The following is a 20,104-nucleotide window of genomic DNA, read 5'->3' as shown; positions in this document are numbered from 1 at the left end:
TTAAAAAAGTTCAGTTACAGATTTGCTGTTCTGAACTGTTTGTAAGTTTCTTGGAGGCCATTGTTTGTTTGGGCTAAAGGGAAGTCTCTGTGTTCATCAGTGGCAGTGATAAACATTGAGCAGCCTGCCTCCCCCTGTGGGAGTGGTTACTGCCTTGAAACTGTAGTTTTATTGGCCATTTTGGGTCAATTCCTAATTTCTTGATCTCCCTCTCTTAGAACCCTCTTTTGCGCGGTTTTGCACCTTTTTGCGCATAGTGCAACATCGGGCTGCACTGCCTAATTGGGTTTAAACTATTCCTGGCTCCACAAAGTCTGCTCTTCACTTTTTCCCTTAGAACTGCTCTATCTCTCAAATTAAACACCATATTCTTATTCTAAGGCCCCTCACTCGTCCAAATAAGTAATTTTACAAGTTAGCTCTAATAAACCATAAGCACTACTTACTCTTATACTCTCTACATTACCTTGTCCCCTATTGGCCCATTTTAATTCAGTTCCCTATATTACTCTAGCATGTCCAAAGGTCAGTCAATGGTTTCCTCTCCAGTCCAGCTGGTGAATGTGGGAATTTTGAGGCAATGTTACAACTGTCTCATGTACACGGACAACCCTGTCCTCCTCCAAACAGGTTCAAATATATGTGAGAGATGCAACCATATAGCCAAACTGGAGGCTGAGCTCTCTCATCTCAAAACTGGTGTAACCAGTCAGGAGAAGAAGGTAACCTCACACAACACAATTCCAGTATCACATTGTCCCACCACAACAGCGAAGCAAACACATAAAAACACAAAAACATACTCGGAGGCTCTAAATAAAAATCTACCTAAGCAACAGAGACCTCCAAAGCAGACATCCAAGCAAACGCTACCCCAAAACAAAACACGTACAACACATAGCACACAAAGTCAGTGTGCCAAGCAGTCACAGCCCTTAAGGCTGAATAACACACCTGGTACTCTTGTAATAGGTGACTCTATTGTCAGACACACTGACGTCCCGCTCACCAAGCTGATTAAAGAGAAGGTCACAGTGAGCTGCCTGTTGGGCGCTAGGATCTACCACATTATGCAAACACTCAGGTCACTCCAAAGCAAATACAAATGTGACTCAGTCATTGTACATGCTGGCGTGAATGACCTGAGACGTACCCCCCCTTGACTACATGAAAAGAGACATAGAGGAGGTCTCTGATCATGTAGCCCAGGCCAGTATGACCCTGACCATGAGCAGCATCTTACCCTCACCTAGAATGATGCCACAGTATAAAGACAAAATGATCGATTTTAACAAATGGCTAAAATTTTGGTGTCATTCAAAGGAGATCCAGTGTCTGTCATCCTGGGATGACATGCTCGACAAGCCACGTTGCTTCGCTAGGGATGGCTTGCACCTGTCACCCCTGGGCTTTTGGATATTGGCAAAGGCTCCTGCCACCCCCATAGTGCCTTTTTTAGGCAAGGCTCAAAAGTCAAACCCACCTCCATAGACAGCACAAGGAACAAGAAACTAAGGGTAATGCTGCTAAACGCCAGAAGTCTTAACCTCAAGATGCATGCACTCAAAGCTCTCCTCAGTATGGAGAACATCGATATCTGTGCAGTGACAGAAACCTGGTTCAAGGCTCCAGAGAGCAACCCAGCACTACCAGGTTATACCTCATATCATGCTTTTAGGCCCCAAAACCCAGACCAAACCACAAAAGGAGGAGGAGTTTCCATATTTATCAAGGATATCCACACCTCCAGGTTAGTGGCATTGCACGAAGTATCGGAGACCATCCATGTGCAACTGACAGTGGGCAAGACTGCTTTTCAGTTTATAGCATCCTACAGACCACCCTCTCAAAGTCAGGAATCCCACTCGGCTTTCCTGAAAACATTGGAGAACATGAAGATCTCTCCAAACACCATTATATTGGGTGACTTCAACTACCCAAACATAGAATGGGAGCATTACTCAAGTCCCAGCACCTTAGCCCAAAGTTTCCTGGAATTTATAAACTCAAATGCTATGGAACAACTAGTCACCGCTTCCACAAGAGGGGAAAACATACTAGACTTGATCATTACCAACATGGGGACTCTATACCATACCAGAAGTATATCCCTCATTGGTAAGATCAGACCATAAATTAATTTCACTGGATATCCACATCCCGACCACACCCCCAGCCCAGAAAACCACAGTGAAAAACTTCTCAAAAGCGAACTTCACACTTCTCAAAACTGAAGTGGAATCCTTCAAGGCCCAAGAGCCAGTGGAAACTACGGCCCAAACAGCAGAATCCTATATAAACACATTCTACTGACATCTCCAGGAATGCATGGATCATGCTACTGCAAACAAACTCAAGACCCAATCATCCAAAGGCAGGCGTCCAGTCTGGTGGACCCCAGCCATAAATAAACTGTACAACAGAAGGAGGAAGCTACTACATGATAGAGCAAAATCCCTAAAAGGGAAGGCATCTCTGATCAGTACTAGCAAAAAATTATGATCCCTCATAAAATCCTCCAAGGCCAGCTTCGAGAGAAAAATTGCACAGGACATTAAAGACAATCATAAGGATTTTTTCAGTTATGTTAGGAACCTGGGATGCAACTCCCAGACTTGTTCTGAGGTGATTCTAAACGACAAAAAATACACTGAACCCACAGACATCACCAATATCCTGGCAGACAGGTTCAGTGCAAACTCCCCCTCCCCAAAAGAGCAAGTATCTATCCCAGCAGAGTGCAGCCTCCCAAACATCTCTGATGCTCAGGTGAAGGCCGCCCTCTCCAAAGCAAAAGACACTGCTTCCATGGGACCAGATGGCATCCTGGGTTGCATCCTACATGAACTCCAAGGAGAACTAATCCCCTCAAGTAAAACTGCTGTACAATCTCAGCCTCACTACAGGATATGTGCCCAAAGAATGGCGTACAGCAACAGTGGTCCCACTCCACAAAGGTGGAGCCTCTGCTGACCCTGGAAACTACTGCCCCATGAGCCTGACTAGTCTAGTCTGCAAGGCTATGGAGAGGATCATCATGGAACTCATAAACAAAGACATTGGGGACCTACAGACACTAGATCCTACCCAATTTGGCTTCGTCAGGGGCAGATCCTGCCTTTTGAACCTGGTCAACTTCTTTGAAACAGTCACCAAGGCCATAGATGAAGGGAAGGTAGTCCACACAGCCTATCTGGACCATGCAAAGGCATTTGACACAATACCCCACTCGGGCATCATAGATAAGCTATCCAGCCTAAATATAAACCCCTATGTCACAAGATGGGTTGCAAACTGGCTCAAAGACAGAACCCACAGAGTCAGAGTTGCTGGAGCCATGTCAGACTCGAAACCGGTCACAAGTGGCATCCCACAAGGTTCTGTCCTGGGACCTCTCTTGTTCGGTATTTTCTTTTCTGAGGTACAGGCCAACGTGGGAGGACTATGGCTCACCCAGTTCGCAGATGACTGCAAACTGGGCACCATAATCGACTCTCCAGCTGACACAAACATCCTTCAAAAAGGTCTCGCAGAGACGGATAACTGGTGCCAGAGCCATGGTTTAAAGCTAAATGCCAAAAAGTGTATAGTCATACCCTTTGGCAAAAACAATGTGCCCACAAATTACCACATAGGTGGTAGCCCATTAAGTACAGAGAAAGTAATTAGGGATCTGGGGACCCAAGTTGATAGCAATCTCTCCTTTGACAACCACATCGCCAAAGTGGTTAGAAAGACCTTCTACATAGCCCACCTCATCATGAAAGGATTCACATCTAGATCAAGAGAGGTAATCGTGCCCCTTTATTCATCCCTCATCAGGCCCATCATAGAATACAATGCCCCCTTTGGGATGTACCTTACCTGACACCTGCATCAATTAGAAAGACCCCAAAAGTACCTCACCAGGAGGATCAAGGGACTCAAACAGATGCCATATGCTGCTCGGTTAAAAAAACTTCAGCTCTACTCAGTTGCATACCACCTACTTCGAGGCGATCTATGCCTGACATATAAAGCTATGTCTAACCCAGAATTAATGGACATGCTTCACCTCAGTAAATCTAAATCCCTTAGAGCCACGCGCTCGAGGGACTTGAACCTCAGCACAGAAATAAATAGAACATGCTGGAGGGACAGATTCATAACCCAGACGCTCCCTTTGCTCTGGAATAGAATTTCAATTCATGTTAGACAGAGCACCTCACTGACTCTCTTCAAGAAGAATCTTGATGAGTGGATGTGGGGATCGTAGGTTTGTCCTGGGGATTACTTCTGTGTCACTATTAGACAGAGGCACAGTAAACTAAACTTTAAAAAGAGCACAGTATACTCAAATCAAGGGGTGGCGTAAGCCAAACACAATCGGGCTAGGCTTATAAATGCCCCAGGGCAGATAGCCTAGTATGAACCTATGAACCTATGAACCTATAATATGACTGGAAATTATGTCAAGGGTGGATTGGAATAGGGATAGTGTTGGGAAGGGGAACAAAATGGAGTTGAATGTAGTTAGATGAAGTGGAGTGAGCCCATGTCACATCCTGTGTGTAGAGTAAAAGGTAAGTAAAATGTTTTAATAGGCAGGAAACAGCATTAAAAGTGGCAGTGTTAAAATATAGCAGGAAAACAATGGAGAGTATTAACAATTAAGCATTATTTTATACATTATGTGCCTCACCCCCCTATAGTTTGGCTAGCATGCAAACTGTAGGAGGGCTAGCATGCTAAATGCAATGTCTGCTATATAAAGATAACTCCAAGTAAATGCTTCCAGAAATTCACATAGCTCAGCTATGTGTCTCATATGTGTCTTTTTTGGACTCATGTGTACATTAGGTCTGTGCTTTGAGCTACCATAGCTAACTTCCCCATAGACTGAGCTGGTCTATTGTATAGCTCTGTAGTAAATGAAATAATGACCTATTGAATTATTTTTATAGGTTCATAGGTAAGTACTAGGCAATCAGTCTGCAGACCATCATAAGATTAACCAAAACTCACTATTCAAAATTTCCTCTAGCCTCAATGGTGGCAAGACAAGGGTGGCCCATCCAATTAACTAGATTTACCTTGAAGGCGAAGAGGATGCTACTTTGTGTGACTTGTAATGAAAGTTTGTTCCAGAGCTGAGTGATATGCTATGATATAACTCTATTATCTCAACATGCCTTATTTATCTGATGATGAGGGTTTAGTTCATTTAACCAGATATTTTAGGTACCAGTTGTTCTGTGAAGGAATAGGATGTCAAAAAGGGTTGGATCTTCCATGGCTCAGAAGGCCTGACATAGATGACCATGGAGGAGTCTATAAGAGGTTATGTTTAAAGAGAGAATGTACAGTCTGTCGTGTCCTGATAACTAAGCTTTTTGAAGCCACACTGAACTGTTTTGAACTGTTTTGAATTTCTGAAGTGTCTCAAGTTTAGTGATTTATTTAGATAAATACATGCCGAAAATCACATTATATTCGTTAAGGATCTGATGAGATACAAATAATGGGGGGATTATTACTTTTTGGATCTGGTTGAGATTACTTTGGAAATTAAATGGGCCAGATAGAAAGCTTTCTGAACTACTGCGGAGATATGATGGTAAAACAATAAGAAATTATCAACAAGAGTTCTCAGATCCTTTATAACAGCTTCTGACTGGTGGGGTGTGTCACCTATATGATATGATGTGAAAATGTTTTGTTTTGTTTACCAAAATTAATTTTGCTACATTTTTTTCAGATTTAATTTGAGACCATTGCCTTTGTTCTAGTTGTTAAAATGTTCTAATCCATGTTGGAGCAATTGCAAGTCAGTTGAAGATTGAATAATGGCACCCATCTTTCAGTCATCTGCAAATATAGATAACCATAGGATAGGAGTGTTAACCTGAAGGTCTGAGAAATAAATGACAGATAGGAGAGGGCACTACACTGATAACTTTCTGTTTTCAGAAGGGGCACTTGCAATTTTAATCAGATGGGTTCTGTCAAATGACTAGTAAGCTATCTACTGCATAATATAAGGTTTTATATTCCGATTTACAAGTCTTTCTATAATGCCTGCATGGGGAATACTGTGAAAGACTTAGGCCCGGTCCAGAAATATGAACTGCATAAACCACTATGCACAGCCTCAGAGATTTAAAGAAACTAATAAGGTTAAGGACTAAGCCGCGGTGGTGCAGCGGTAGCATTGCCACCTCACAGCAAGAGGTTCTCCCGTTCGATTCTCAGCTGGAGCGCCTTCTGTGTGGAGTCTGCATGTCCTCCCCGTGGTCGAGTGGTGTTCGAAAGACATGCGTAGGGTGTGCCTTTGTTGAAGGTTGGGTGTCGAGCTGGCACCTCGACACCATAAAAATCTACTGCCAATCATTAGTGGACTGGAGTTCCACTGTGGTGACCCCTAACCGGGAAAAGCCGAAAGAAGAAGAAATAAGGTTAAAGAGGCATGACTTTACTTTGACAAATTGTAAAGGTTATTACAAAGGCCCTGGTACTTATATGCAACATGTGCAATCTCATAAAGGATTGGGTGTGATGCTGCTCGCAAGCACTTCTGACATACAATTGAGTCATACTACTGTCAGAGCTGTGGACATGCAGTATTATATACAATCCCATTTAAAAATATGTTGCTTTCTTATTTGTCCCTGATCCAGGTGGAAGAATTAATCAATGTGTCTGCACAGCCTATTTATATATGCTGAAGACCATCTGCATGACTATCTCTCTGCATGGTGCACTTCTGTAGGGGTATTTTACTGTGTTCATTGTCATCCTGGGCATAGCAAGCATGAATCACCTCAAATGTGTGGCTCAATTTTACAGGGATATTTTATAATGATACCTCTTGTCTGTAGTTATGCACTGTGACCACGGGGTAATTAAATTCTGCATTTTTAGATCTTTTATGTTATATCAACTGTGTTAGTTTGTAAGATGTACTGTGTCACAAGTCTTCACTTATTGAGCAGCCAAACAGGAGGACTATGTGCCATTTGACCTTGGGGGGTGTTACTGTGGTAGTAAATCCTGCATACAATGATGCCCATATCAGCTAGTTCAGCCTTCCATCTACTAGGTGCTCCAACTAACCATATTGTACCTTGCTTGTAAATGGGGGTCATAGAGGGTGCTTTCAAGTTGTGTAAATAATAATACAGCAGTATAGCCATTGCAAGTGGTGGAGCCTTCACTGAGCCAATGGCCATTCACCTAGAAGTCAAAATCAAGCAAATGACAGCTAACACAAACTTATTTGTACTGGACACCCTTGACTTCTTGGAAAAAAATTATGGATATTAGAGTTCAACAAGGCACTCTGTCAATGCCAGCTTCTGTGTCTCTGTGTCAGTTTCAGTGTCTGTGCCAGTTTTTGCTTTTTACTGGCAGTAATGTTCTGGGTCAGTAGTGGAATAATGTACAAATGATTATACAGTTAAATGATAGCATATGCGATCCTTATTTGTATGGAGGAGCTCTGCATTTGAAACTGAAGCTTTTCCCTTACTCTTGCTACTGGTGACCATGGATCTAGTATATGTATAAATTAAATGTATAAATATATATAGGCATGTGGTGTTGTAAAGAGCCTACTTGGAAATGAAGTCCACTGCAAAAATGCTTGCTTTTTCATTTTGTTGTAGTCAATATTTATTATTCCTGTATTGTTCTAGAGTCACTGTCAGATGCAGAATATTCAGGAATTAGCTGGAAAACAAATGGCTATAGCAGAGGGTAAAATTAAGAATTCTGCTATTGTTTCAAATGTTAAAAGAATAAAAAAGAAAATGTTTGTGCATGCAGATTGTATTCCTGCCCTAATGCTACACTTGGCTATGTGTGGCCATTTCTGTGGCCTCTTTCACCCTCGCCCCAGTGGACACTAGTGAAGATGTATTCAGGCTGCAGTCCTATGAGATGAGAAAGTGAAAATGCATATCATTCATTTTAAGAATAAATAACAGGAAAATGCTGACCCTGACTGATAAAAAACACTTTTATTTATGCCAAAATACAAGCACTGTGGCCACCTCACTGAGAGCAACAGCAAAACCTGCTCAAATATATTCAGTTTTGTATAAAAAAGAACATTCTCATAATTGCATTAAGGCAGTTGTGAACAGAGGGTCAGGACCCCATTATAAAGTAACAATTCTTCTCAGCTGATGCTCAGGTGATGGGAGTGCTCACAAGTTCCTCCTGTTTCTGCCCACATAAGGCTATTCTTATTGTTAGAGTAAATTCACCTTTATCACATGTCAACTGTTTAACAGTATTCCAACCCACTCATCTCTTCCACTAGCTTATATAATGCTACTTTGAGATGCATTTGTCTGTTTCTGTTATCTCATGGATTATACCCAAAAAGAGAGACTGCTACTGTCTAGTGTGCCACTGAGTCAATACAAGCTGAAATTATTAATGTTATATTTTATACTTAATATACAAGTAACCCCAGATCAAAGACCAGTCTACCACCATTCCATTTTGTTAAAGCTCTGCTTCACAAGACTGGGTGGGATTGCTACAAATATTTATACAAGACTCTTATATCTTTGGAATATTTAATTTATTGCAGAAAAGCATGGAGTTTGTCATCCCATTTCCCTGGAGAGGTTCTTTGAACAGGGATTTCCTAGGCTGTCATATCCCAGCAGCCAGATGGTGACTTCTGAATCCCATTTCAAACCGATTTCACGCCCACCCTGGGGCAAGAAGCACATCGGCAGCCAGGTAGCTCTGGGCCTGAGCACATGGATTACTAGTCCACTAATTACAGGAAGAACAGTTTCAAAATCTGATTGCTTGTGACATGGAGACTTCAGTGCATGCAGCACACACACACACACACACACACACTCACACACATCCACACCCACATACACACGCACACATGCACACATGCTGCAACGGTGCTCAGATTATGACATCATAAAAGAATATCATCATAAACAGAACCCTACTAAGCATCAGTATTAAAGTAATCTGCACTTAAGCTAAACAACCACAATTGTATTCTGTAAAATACAAATAGAAATTATATAATTGTGTATTATTATTATTATTATTATTATTATTATTATTATTATTACTATTATTATTACTGCTGTGGTCTAGACAAATGACAGAAAATCTTGGAATCTTTGAAGCCCAGATTAAAACATCTGCTATAGATCCTATTTGTTGCCTTTAGCCAATAGAAAAGACATTTAAACTTAGATAAAATTAAATTCCTGGCTTGGAATGTATCACTTTTTAAACAGACTTCTTGCAAAGAAGTTTTAACATACTTAAAATCTGCTTTAAATTGTAAAAATCCATAAAATATTTTGGCTTCTGCTAATTGATATCTATTGTGATAAAATCTAAGTCATTTTTTATTTACTTAATATTTGTTAATTAGGAAAGACTCATTAGGCATAACTGCCTGTTTTCTAGAGCAGCCAACAGCTCTGTGTTAATTGGCTTGCTTTGAGTCAGTCAGTATGCAAACAGATATGACGGGAATCAAACCCAAGTTGGCAGAAAAAATTATATTAACAGCTCATTACCTTAACCACCCTGCCACCATGTTAACAGCTGGTAAGTGGTTTAATTACTCTGAGCCTAGTTATAAGATTTGGTAGAATAACAGAATTGTGAAGTGCATTCTACCAAATGATTATTCCTGACTCATCCCTCTAGCTTTAATAAAATATGTAACTCTAGTGTTGCTTAAGAGCTGAAAGAGAAAATAATACCAAAATGCCTATTGATAATTCAACTTTCACTAAGGTATTGTAAGTCAAAAGTCATTAAATGAACTGTACTATACCTTTTGTCAGAAAATCCTAAACGTCTGTGCATAGGACTGAACGAGTTACATGCATCAAGTGCATTCATGGGAAGAATGTCTCCTCTAACTGGTGTTAAGACTGGCATGTTGTTAAGTGGGTAATTGCCGCTGTTATATTCAATAAATAACCTGAAACTAAAATCTGAATGCTATTTTTTAAAATAACAAGCCAAAGAGGACAAATTCGAATTTGCTGTAGAAAATGCCTTTCTATATCTTATATAATGGAACGTGTAGTGGAACGTGGAACAGTAAAAAAATAAAGGAAGTTTGAGGGAAGGTTAGATGAACTAACCCGGGAAGAAGACAAGGGGACAAGTAAGGGACAGAATAAAGTCAAGTGTAAGGTACTGGTAAATATACCAAAAGGAAGGAAAAGGCAAAAATCAGGGGGAGTGGATCTTTTAACTCATAAAATCTGGGGTTTATTTTCAAGTTTGCCATGAAAGCGCAGTCAGGTTTATTGGCTTGCTGGTGAACAGCATAGCAAATGTGCAAGTTAGATGCACTTAATGTCATATAAGTGTTCAAACACTGAGTGGAGTAAGGAAGGAAGGCCAAGAAGAGACATAAAAAGTGGAAAGGATGGTTGAGGAAGCTGAGGATACTAAAATGAAGATGAGCAGAAAAGGGAATACATGTATGACTGCAGTGGTACAGCAAGCAGAGATTATGAGAAAGTAGAAACAACAAAGGAATTTCAAGAGAAAGAGAAAGACAGGACAAAATGCTAGGAATGCAAAAATGCAATATGTATAATGTAAATATCTGGGAGAATTGCAGTGTCATTTTATTACTGTTCTTTGATACATTATTTTCTCTTCTGTGACTGTTTTGTGCATCAAATGGCACTGGTGATGAGTTACAGGAAGCTAATATAGCAATGGTATAAATGTTCCTTTCATAGCAAATCAGATATAGTGCTTGGTTAGGTGTATCTCAGAATGGTTAGGTTTATATTAAACAGCAGTATTACTATTTTTTTTCTAAATTAATTTATTTGGTGATTGGTCACGCTTTTCTTAGAAATGTCACACATTCTATGGAATATGTCTGTGTTAGATGAATTTTGCCATCTGCCAAAAGGGAAAACAATCACTTTTGTTTTTCTACTTTAGACACAGTTAACAAAGAGATGCATGACAGCAGAATGCAGAAATGATATCGCTTTGCATTTTGAAAGCTACCTATTAGCTGAGTAAAAAATAGCTGCTACATCTAGAAGTTTTTTTTGATACTTCAGTGAGAATAAAGAAGTATTTTTTGTCTTCTCTCTTAAGTTCAGTGATGTCAGGGAAAACAAAATTATGTTTGGAGCAGCAATAAATCTGTTTTGTCTCTAAGGTCTTCTGTGCAACACCTCAGGGAAGATGGATGTTGGAGACACTTGAGACATTTGGGTTTAACAAATGTCCCAAATGTACTGGAAGATCCCAAACCTGCAGGGTCCTGAAGGATGCTGTCTGTAAATGAAAACTGAATTGAACACAGACAAAATATGGTTAAGCAAGGAAATGTAGCCACTGGGTTTTAAAAGTAAGCAATACCAAGCAACAGTGTTATGAACTTAGCTTTGTCAAGCTTAAATCTCTGTAATTTGTTCAAATGTAATGGATGAAGAACTGGAAAGCAATCAAAACCTTTCTTTGTGGTGGGTTTGCCTGCATCTTGTCTTTCATGAGTTGTTCTAGTTTTATCTTGCACTAACGTTTCCCCTGTTTTGCCTTCCATTCTCTTTTTCCCTTAATTATTTTTTTTTTTGCTAGACCAGGGGGTGAGCTACATCATAATTACTCTGTATTGACACAGGATAAACCTAGACACTGTTTTAGTCACAATTTCCTTTAATTTGGGGGCTGTTAAATTTCTTTCTGATCCAGTCATCCTCATTTAATAGAAGTGTTCTGCTCCTCCTGTCCATTCTGTTTAGCCATAGGTTCCAGTCTCATGAGCACCACTTATTTCTTGCTTTGAGGACTGTTTTGAACTCCCTGTGTTCTAAAAATGTATGTTGCTGAGCTGTTGCAGAAACAGACTACTGCACTTGTGAATGGACTTTCACAAATACTGTATCCAGTTTTGTCAGGCATCTTTGAAGATAAAATTTAAACTAAAGGTCAAAAAATAAAACAAGTTTAATCCACAACAGATGATTTCAATTGTCTTCTGCCAAACCTGGGGAACAAGTTGAAGTGTGAGACATGTCTGATTTTGCAGTCACTGACTGCTGTATTTTTCAGTTCATGCCTATAACTAGCTGTTATTTAAATTAATGGCACTAAACCCAAAATTCAAAAAAGTGTATATATCTTAAGACAGTAGCTAAATGTGGAGGTGAACAGAAAGCGGTGACAGTGACCAACTCCAATGGAATCTATTTTGATGCTTGTATGTGTGTTGTGGTATGTTCATTGTTGGTCATGGAGCAGAAGGAGAGGTTTTCCAGCTGCCATTATGTTGTTCTCTATTGTGCCCCTTTCACAGGCATAAGGGGTCACTTTGGAGATCACATAAAGTGGTAAGTGACTGCTTTAGCTCTGCTGAGAAATATGTTTTATAGCCAGTAACCCTGCTGGCATTTTGTATGTGTCAATGCTGCCTATCAGTCTTTCAAAGGTATTTTTTTCTCTGAGGAATGTTAAAGTATATATTCCAGAATAGCTCTTGAAGCAATATATTTTAGTAAGGGTGACAGAATTGTGTGTGTGTGTGTGTGTGTGTGTGTGTGTGTGTGTGTGTGTGTGTGTGTGTGTGTGTGTGTGTTTATGTGAGTGCACTTGAATGTGTATAGGTGCATGTTTGTGCATATGCTTGTGTGTCAGTGAGTTTGTATGTGTTTATGTGTGTGTGTGTGTGTGTGTGTGTGTGTGTGTGTGTGTGTGTGTGTGTGTGTGTGTGTGTGTGCACTTGCATGTGTATATGTGCATGTTTGTGCATGTGCTTGCGTGTGTGTGCATATGCTTGCATGTGAGTGAGTTTGTATGTGTGTGTGTGTGTGTACATGTGTGTGTGTGTGTGTGTGTGTGTGTGTGTGTGTGTGTGTGTGTGTGTGTGTGTGTGTGTGTCATGCTGGCATTTGTCTATTTGAGTGCGTAGGCAGGATAGGATAGGTATGTGAAGATGACAGTATGTAGCCATGCACGTCATAGAACGAAAGACTTAAACTTGTCACTTCATTTAGAAAACCTGTTCCTTCAAGGTGCAGCAATCTCAGAGTGGATTATAATAGCAAAAGCAGATTCAGGCACCATACACAAAATATGTTTATGGGGTTGAAGACACTATTTTTATTTCATCTGAGACACACTTGCTATGTATTCCTTTCACAGTAGCATATTGCACACAAAATTATGGTTAAAACCTACTATATAATCTCATAGTTTATTAGATAAAAAAGTAAGAAATATAGTAAATAAAAAGGTTTTCAAGAGTTATCAGTATAAAGCAACACTTCAGCTGAAGCTTACAAGTAAAAGCAATGAGGTTATAACCAGCATGCCTTAACCATGCTCACCCAAGTTGAACCTGATAATGTTCTGCCCACTGGTCTTGAGGGAATAATACATGGGAAACAATTACCATGGTTGACTCTAAGATATTCATCTTAGAGTAACTGAGGCTGTAGAATAAAATTAATGACAGGAGTATGAAGTTCTACGAGAGAGAAAACTGTTTGATAGCCAGAACTATTTGAGCCAAATAAGTCGGTATAAGTTGGGCAGAGAAAGGTGGGGGTTATATGACTGGTGATTTGGACTTGATGGTTATGTGCTGTTGGAGCAGAATGGACCTTTGTTACTATATATCAGAACTCATTAAAAGGTAACAATTTAGGTAAATCTGTTTACCAGCACCACCAAAACAGACAATTTGTGGAAGCAGATGAGAAGTAGCTACACTATGACTCTGACAAACGGCTGCAGTAGTAGGAGAGGTGGAGGAGAATTTCATATATCAGTGGGTCTTCATACATTTCAACTTGAAGAACATTTTCAGGGTACAGAGAATGTGTTTGTTGGGAATAAAGCTATCTCAGGGACATAAGTCAGAATAACCTCACTAGAAATTATAGTAAAAGAGCAGCATAGTTTCATTTGTTTATTTACATAGTTGTGTATGTTTTTTTACAGGGTAATGCACTGATCAACACTGACCATTTTCAGACACAGCCTAGATGACTGTGTCACTGTTCACAAGTGGACAAAAACAAGTAGCAAATAAAAGTGCAATTGTTTGCAAAGTGAAATATGCCTAGAGGAGCATGCTATACAACAGGCATGAAGACAGAAATAATTTGGGGAAATACTACATAAAACAGTTTTAAAATTCAGTCTGTAAAAGTAGCAACAATTGGAAGGTTTAAATTAAGTGCAATAAGTGCAATATTATATAACTGGCAAGAAAGGTGAACGAGGTGGATGAAAAAAAAAGAGAATAGCATGGTAGTACGTAATGTGATTCATGAAAAAAAAGAGAATAGCATGGTAGTACGTAATGTGATTCATGAAAAAAAAAGAGAATAGCATGGTAGTACGTAATGTGATTCATGAAAAAAAAAGAGAATAGCATGGTAGTACGTAATGTGATTCATCTAATGATAGAAAGAATTATAAGGAATTACCTAACAAGTGAACAGTCATACTATATTCTAGAGACCTGAGTAAGGTCACCCTGGAGAACTATACTAGGTCTGAAGGTTGTATTTGAAGAAGGTTACAAAGCTTCTGGAAATGTTACCAGAGATAAAGGGGTTACAAAAGCACAGCCACACAATAATTCTAGACTGTTTAATTTGATATACACATCTCTTATTTAAAATTGATATAAGGAGTGATAATTCTAGGGAAAGTGGGATCTACATAATGGGTAGGGAGGTTTGGTGCTAGCCACATAAGAAGTGCCACTTTAAATGTAAATTCTGAGGAAGTTTACTACTTAAAGCAAGGAGCAACAGAGAATAGGTATGGTTTGTACAGCATTAGTGAAAAATTCAAAATCTGTCGGGATATGCTTGCTAAAGGATGGTGAGCATATGAAGCAGAAAGTAAGTCAGTTAATGTACTAGTGTGGTTGTGCATTCTTAGGTAGCAGCTGTCCTTCTGCATGCAGTCACTCTTAAATTAAAGGCGGGTCTACTATGTCTAACAAAAATACAAAATGCCGAACCATAACAGACAACCAGAAATTACAGAAATATATATATATATATATATATATATATATATATATATATATATATATATATATATATATGGATTCACTTCACAAGCTCGAAATACTGAAATATTGAATTTCAGTATCTCGAGCCCCAAGAAGTCAAATTCACAGAACAGGGAAAGTTCAGAAATGTGAAATTCAAACTTCGAATACTAGAGGTTTTGAATTTCTCGCTTCTGAACTTTCACTGTTGGTATGTACTCAGGTAAATGTGTGCATGTGTTAAGGGGTTTGGGTAGGGGCTGTGGTGTGTGTCAGTGTGTTTTGTTGCCATGATGTGTGTGTGCAAGGAGAATGTAGCTTGTGTGATGATGTTTTGTGTGTGTTTGTATGTAGTGCGACCTCAGAGTGAGAATATTTAAGTAGGGGGGTGTGGGGGGTGCAGCCCTCTACATGGGGGGGTGCAGGGGGCTTGCCGCCCTATTGTGTGTGTTTGTGGGGAGAATGGTGTGTGTGTGCAGTAGTACCATGAAATTCAAAACCTCGGGTATTCAAGGTTTTGAATTTTGCGGTTTTGAGTTTTTGCGGTTTTGTGGATTTGACTTCTTGGAGCTCGAGATACTGAAATTCTATATTTCAGTGTTTCGAGCTTCTGAAGTGAATCTATATATATATATATATATATATATATATATATATATATATATATATATATATATGTACACACACACATGGGTCTACTTTAATTCACTGAAAACTCATTTCACTGAATTTCAAAACACTCACACCAAATCGCTGAAAGCTCAAATCACTGAAAACACATTTCACTGAATCACATTTCACTGAATATAAATACTGTTGGGCAAATAAAATGGGCAAATAAAATGTATATGCCCTTTTCCCCACTGTAGTGCAATCCTGGAGTTAGTATATATAGTTAGGGGGTGTGGGGGGGAACAGCCCCTCAGTTTGGGGGGTTGGGGGGTGTAGCCCCCCCCACCTACTTTTGGTTTTATATTGTTAGCTTTCAGTGAAATGTGATTCATAAATATAAAAGCTAAATAGGTGGGGGGTTGTGCCCCCCCAAGCACCCCCTAACTATATATGCTAACTCCAGGATTGCACTAAAGTGGGGAAAACGGCATATACATTTTATTTTCCCAACAGTACTTACATTCAGTGAAATGTGATTCAGTGAAATGAGTTTTTTCAGCAATTTTTTGAGGGTGAATTGAAATTCAGTAAAATGTTTTTTCAGTGAATCAAAGTAGATTCACACACACACATACACACACACACACACACTCACACACACAGATATATATATATATATATATATATATATATATATATATATATATATATATATATATATCCTTAGAAACATAAATTAGTTCTTAATGGAATTATGCATATGTCTGAATTGCATTAATTCCAAATAACTCACCTTAACTGAGCATTACAAGTTGAGTGGCAGTAAAGTTACGTTTAATTCCAGAGTTAGCTTTTAAGGCACCTTCATATAAGGCAATACGAAAATATGGTACACTGTACCCATTTATGTTTCTTGACTATTCAGCTCACACTGAGAATGAAAATGAATTTCTGGATCCTCAGCTTCCAGTTTTCAGCTAAAATGCTGTGCAGCAAGAGAATTAATGGCAGTTGCAGTTAGACCAACTTTTATTTTTTAGAAGAAGAAAATACTCTGATGGTGACACATAAGTTATGGCAGATAAAAGTTTAACAACAGCTTTACTTTGAAAAACTAATGTAAAACTGAAAAAGAGTTGCATTTGAAGATAATAAACAACTCAATATATATATTTGTTCACCTCTAATACCATCTAACATATGAGTTCATAGGCAAGTACTAGACTAGCTGCCCTAGTGTGCCATTTTAAGTCTAGCTAAATTTACTTTTAAAAGGAGGAATCAAATCATATTCCTTGTGTTCATGAGGCAAAGGCCTAAACCATTATGCCAACCCCCTTACCCAGTGCAGTGTTTATTAGGATGGTCTATAGAGGCTAAGACTCTGTGGTGTATGACTAGCCTCAGTAAGGACTTTACTGAGGCTGCCTTCTAGATAGCAGTATGCCGCATGACATGTATTTCGTGAGCTCTCTGCTAAAGATATATACTACATGTCACTGTGCTTGTATAATCATCACCCATTCTAACATTCTTTACTCTTATTCTTTTAAAAGTACCTGATGACCAGTCGCATACTTTATTTACCTTTCCTTTTCTATTTTGCAGTATCAGTCAGTATGCCTGAAGCCTTAAGGACCATCTTTCAGTTTTAAGAAAAGTTTTAATTTGGGGTTATTGAATATGATTTCTAATACTTTATGACCTGTTGCTAAGGTGAAGTCTTTTACAAAAAATATAACTAAAAAATTACTCAGAAGCCCAGACAATGGCTACATCTCATTTTCATATTTGGCTTTATCTCTTTCCTACACCAGACAGAGAGCTGCTTGCATATGTAATGACTTTGTGGAGGCCACCTTCTATGTGTTTGATAATACACCAAGTTTAGAACAAGCATATGCAAAACCACTAACTATATATCCACTAGAAACACAAAAAAATTCTCTCCTGAGGTCCTCAACACTTTACTCTGTAACTGGGACTGGACCCCCCTAAAAACCCTCCCACTTGACCAAAACATTTCTACAACACCTAGACACTGTTGTTCCATTGTGCAAAATCAAGGTTAGATCCTCTACAAACCCCTGGCTTAGTAAAGAAACCAAAGAAATCCTCAAGTCCAGAGACACTGCCTGGCTTTACTATAAAAAAAAAAAACAAAGAAACACAAAGCCTAACTAAGTACCAAGAACTGCACAACCGTACAAAAAAATGCATTAGGCTGGACAAAAAATCCTACTACACAACATTACAAACTAAATACCAACACAACCCACAAATATTTTGGAAAAATGTAAACCAGCTACTAAAATCCACCCAAAAGGCTACCCCCAAACCAACCACCCCTGACACTAAAGTTCCCATCGAAACACAATTTAACTCCCACTTTGTGAACTCAATTCTATCCTTAGTATCACAGGACAGTTCCTTCCTCACTATCCCCCCCCCCAGCACAAATAACACTAATACAAGCTTTACCCTCAAAACAGTTTCCACCACTTCAATCAAAAGCATGCTCTCCAAACTAAAAACCTCATCAACAGCAGCCGACCTACTCCCCAGCTATTTCTTGAAACTCACAGCAGATGTTATTCCTATCCCAGTCTCCACTCTCATAAACAGATCAGTTGTTGAAAACTATGTGCCCAAACTCTGGAAAATATCCTGTGTTATACCCATACATAAAGGCGGGACCTCCACTGAACTTAATAACTACAGACCCATTTCTTTACTCTCCCCCCTGGCCAAAATCCTAGAAAAATGCATCCATACCCAGATGCTAAACTATTTCCTAGACAGCAACATCCTGTCACTTACTCAGCATGGTTTCAGACCTGCCCATAGTACCACTACAGCCCTCCTCTGCTTCACAGACACAGTAAACCATCTCAAAAATGAAGGCCTACAAGTGTCAACTCTTTTTTTTGGATATGTCCAAAGCATTTGACACAGTCTCACACCAAATCCTGCTAAACAAACTAAACCAATATCTATAAAATTCTACTCTTACCTGGTTCCAAAGCTACTTTACTGAGAGCTACCAAGCTGTGAAATGGGAAAATTTTCTCTCTCCTCAGCTGCCCATAACTATAGGAGTCCCACAGGGTTCTATCTTAGGACCACTACTATTTACAGTCTTCACAAATGACCTCTGTACCTCCACACAGCATGCATCTATAATTCAGTATGCAGATGACACTACCTTAATCTGTGCTGCACAAAACATTCCCACACTCATGCAAACAACTCAACTAGCATTCTCTGATGTTGAAAACTACCTTACCAAAGCCCAACTCATCCTCAATCCAAAGAAAACTCAGCTTATGATTATAACCAGTTCTAACAAAAACACTAACAGTCAATTCACTATCTACTCCACTAATGCTACTCCAATTGTTCCAGTGGCACAGGCTAAACTATTGGGAATAACCATAGACTCCCACCTAAAATTTGATAGTCATCTCAACTTAACTATTAAAACAGTACATGCCAAACTGGGGTTGCTCTACCGTATCAAACCATTTCTTACCAACAACACAAGATCAGCCATTGCTCACTCCCAACTTCTATCCACCCTACTCTATGCATCTCCCATTCTGACTAATCTCAACAAAACTGAACTAAGCAAAATGGAAGCCTGCTATAACAGAATTGCCCGCTTTGCTGCAAATTGCTCATATAGAACTCATCACTGTACTGCTTTGAGACAGCTCCACTGGCTTGAACTGCCCAACCTCCTAACCTACAATCAGCTCTGCCTCTGTCATTCTATCTATTACCTCCCCAATAAGTGTCCTGCCCTCAAAAACCTAGTACAACATCATTCAGCCAAAAGGCCTCTTAGATCATCAAGCAAACTACTATTAGAAGTCACCAACAGCTACAATAGCTTTGGAGATGCACTATATAGTAGTTCAGTGGCTAAAAAATGGAACTCTGTCTCTACTAGCATTCAAAACACATCATCCAAAGCCTCCTTTAAAGACCTCATCAGGCAACATCTCAGCAAAGTTGGCAGTGCCATGATTGCTCCCCAGGCTAGTGAAAGCGGATAACATATGCATACTAAATCTAGAGCAATTTATAATAGTTTTTCTATCTTACTCACAAACACTGGCTAATCTACAATGTATGTACTGTACCTGTGTACTATGTATGTATTCTACCTATGTTCCAAATTTCAGCTGTACACCACAAATCTATTAATTACCTTTATTTTTAAAATTAATATGTTTTTTGTTTGTTCTCTCCACTGTAACTGTTTATGTGCCGCATACCACTGTAAAAACATGTCCTGTAATTTGTGTGTATACTGATCATGTCTAAATAACTAAATGTTTCTGTAATTTTTCTTTGTGGAGCTTTTCTCCCTGGGCCTCTGCTAAAAAAGGGCCTTTTCGGCTCAGTTAGACACCCCCGGTTAACAAATGTAAAATAAATAAATATAGGTTGGTT

The sequence above is a fragment of the Protopterus annectens genome, chromosome 12.part0, assembly GCF_019279795.1.
Source record: "Protopterus annectens isolate FY-2018-M chromosome 12.part0, PAN1.0, whole genome shotgun sequence".
In the NCBI taxonomy this organism is placed as follows: domain Eukaryota; kingdom Metazoa; phylum Chordata; order Ceratodontiformes; family Protopteridae; genus Protopterus; species Protopterus annectens.
Note: the sequence above shows the minus strand (reverse complement) of the source record.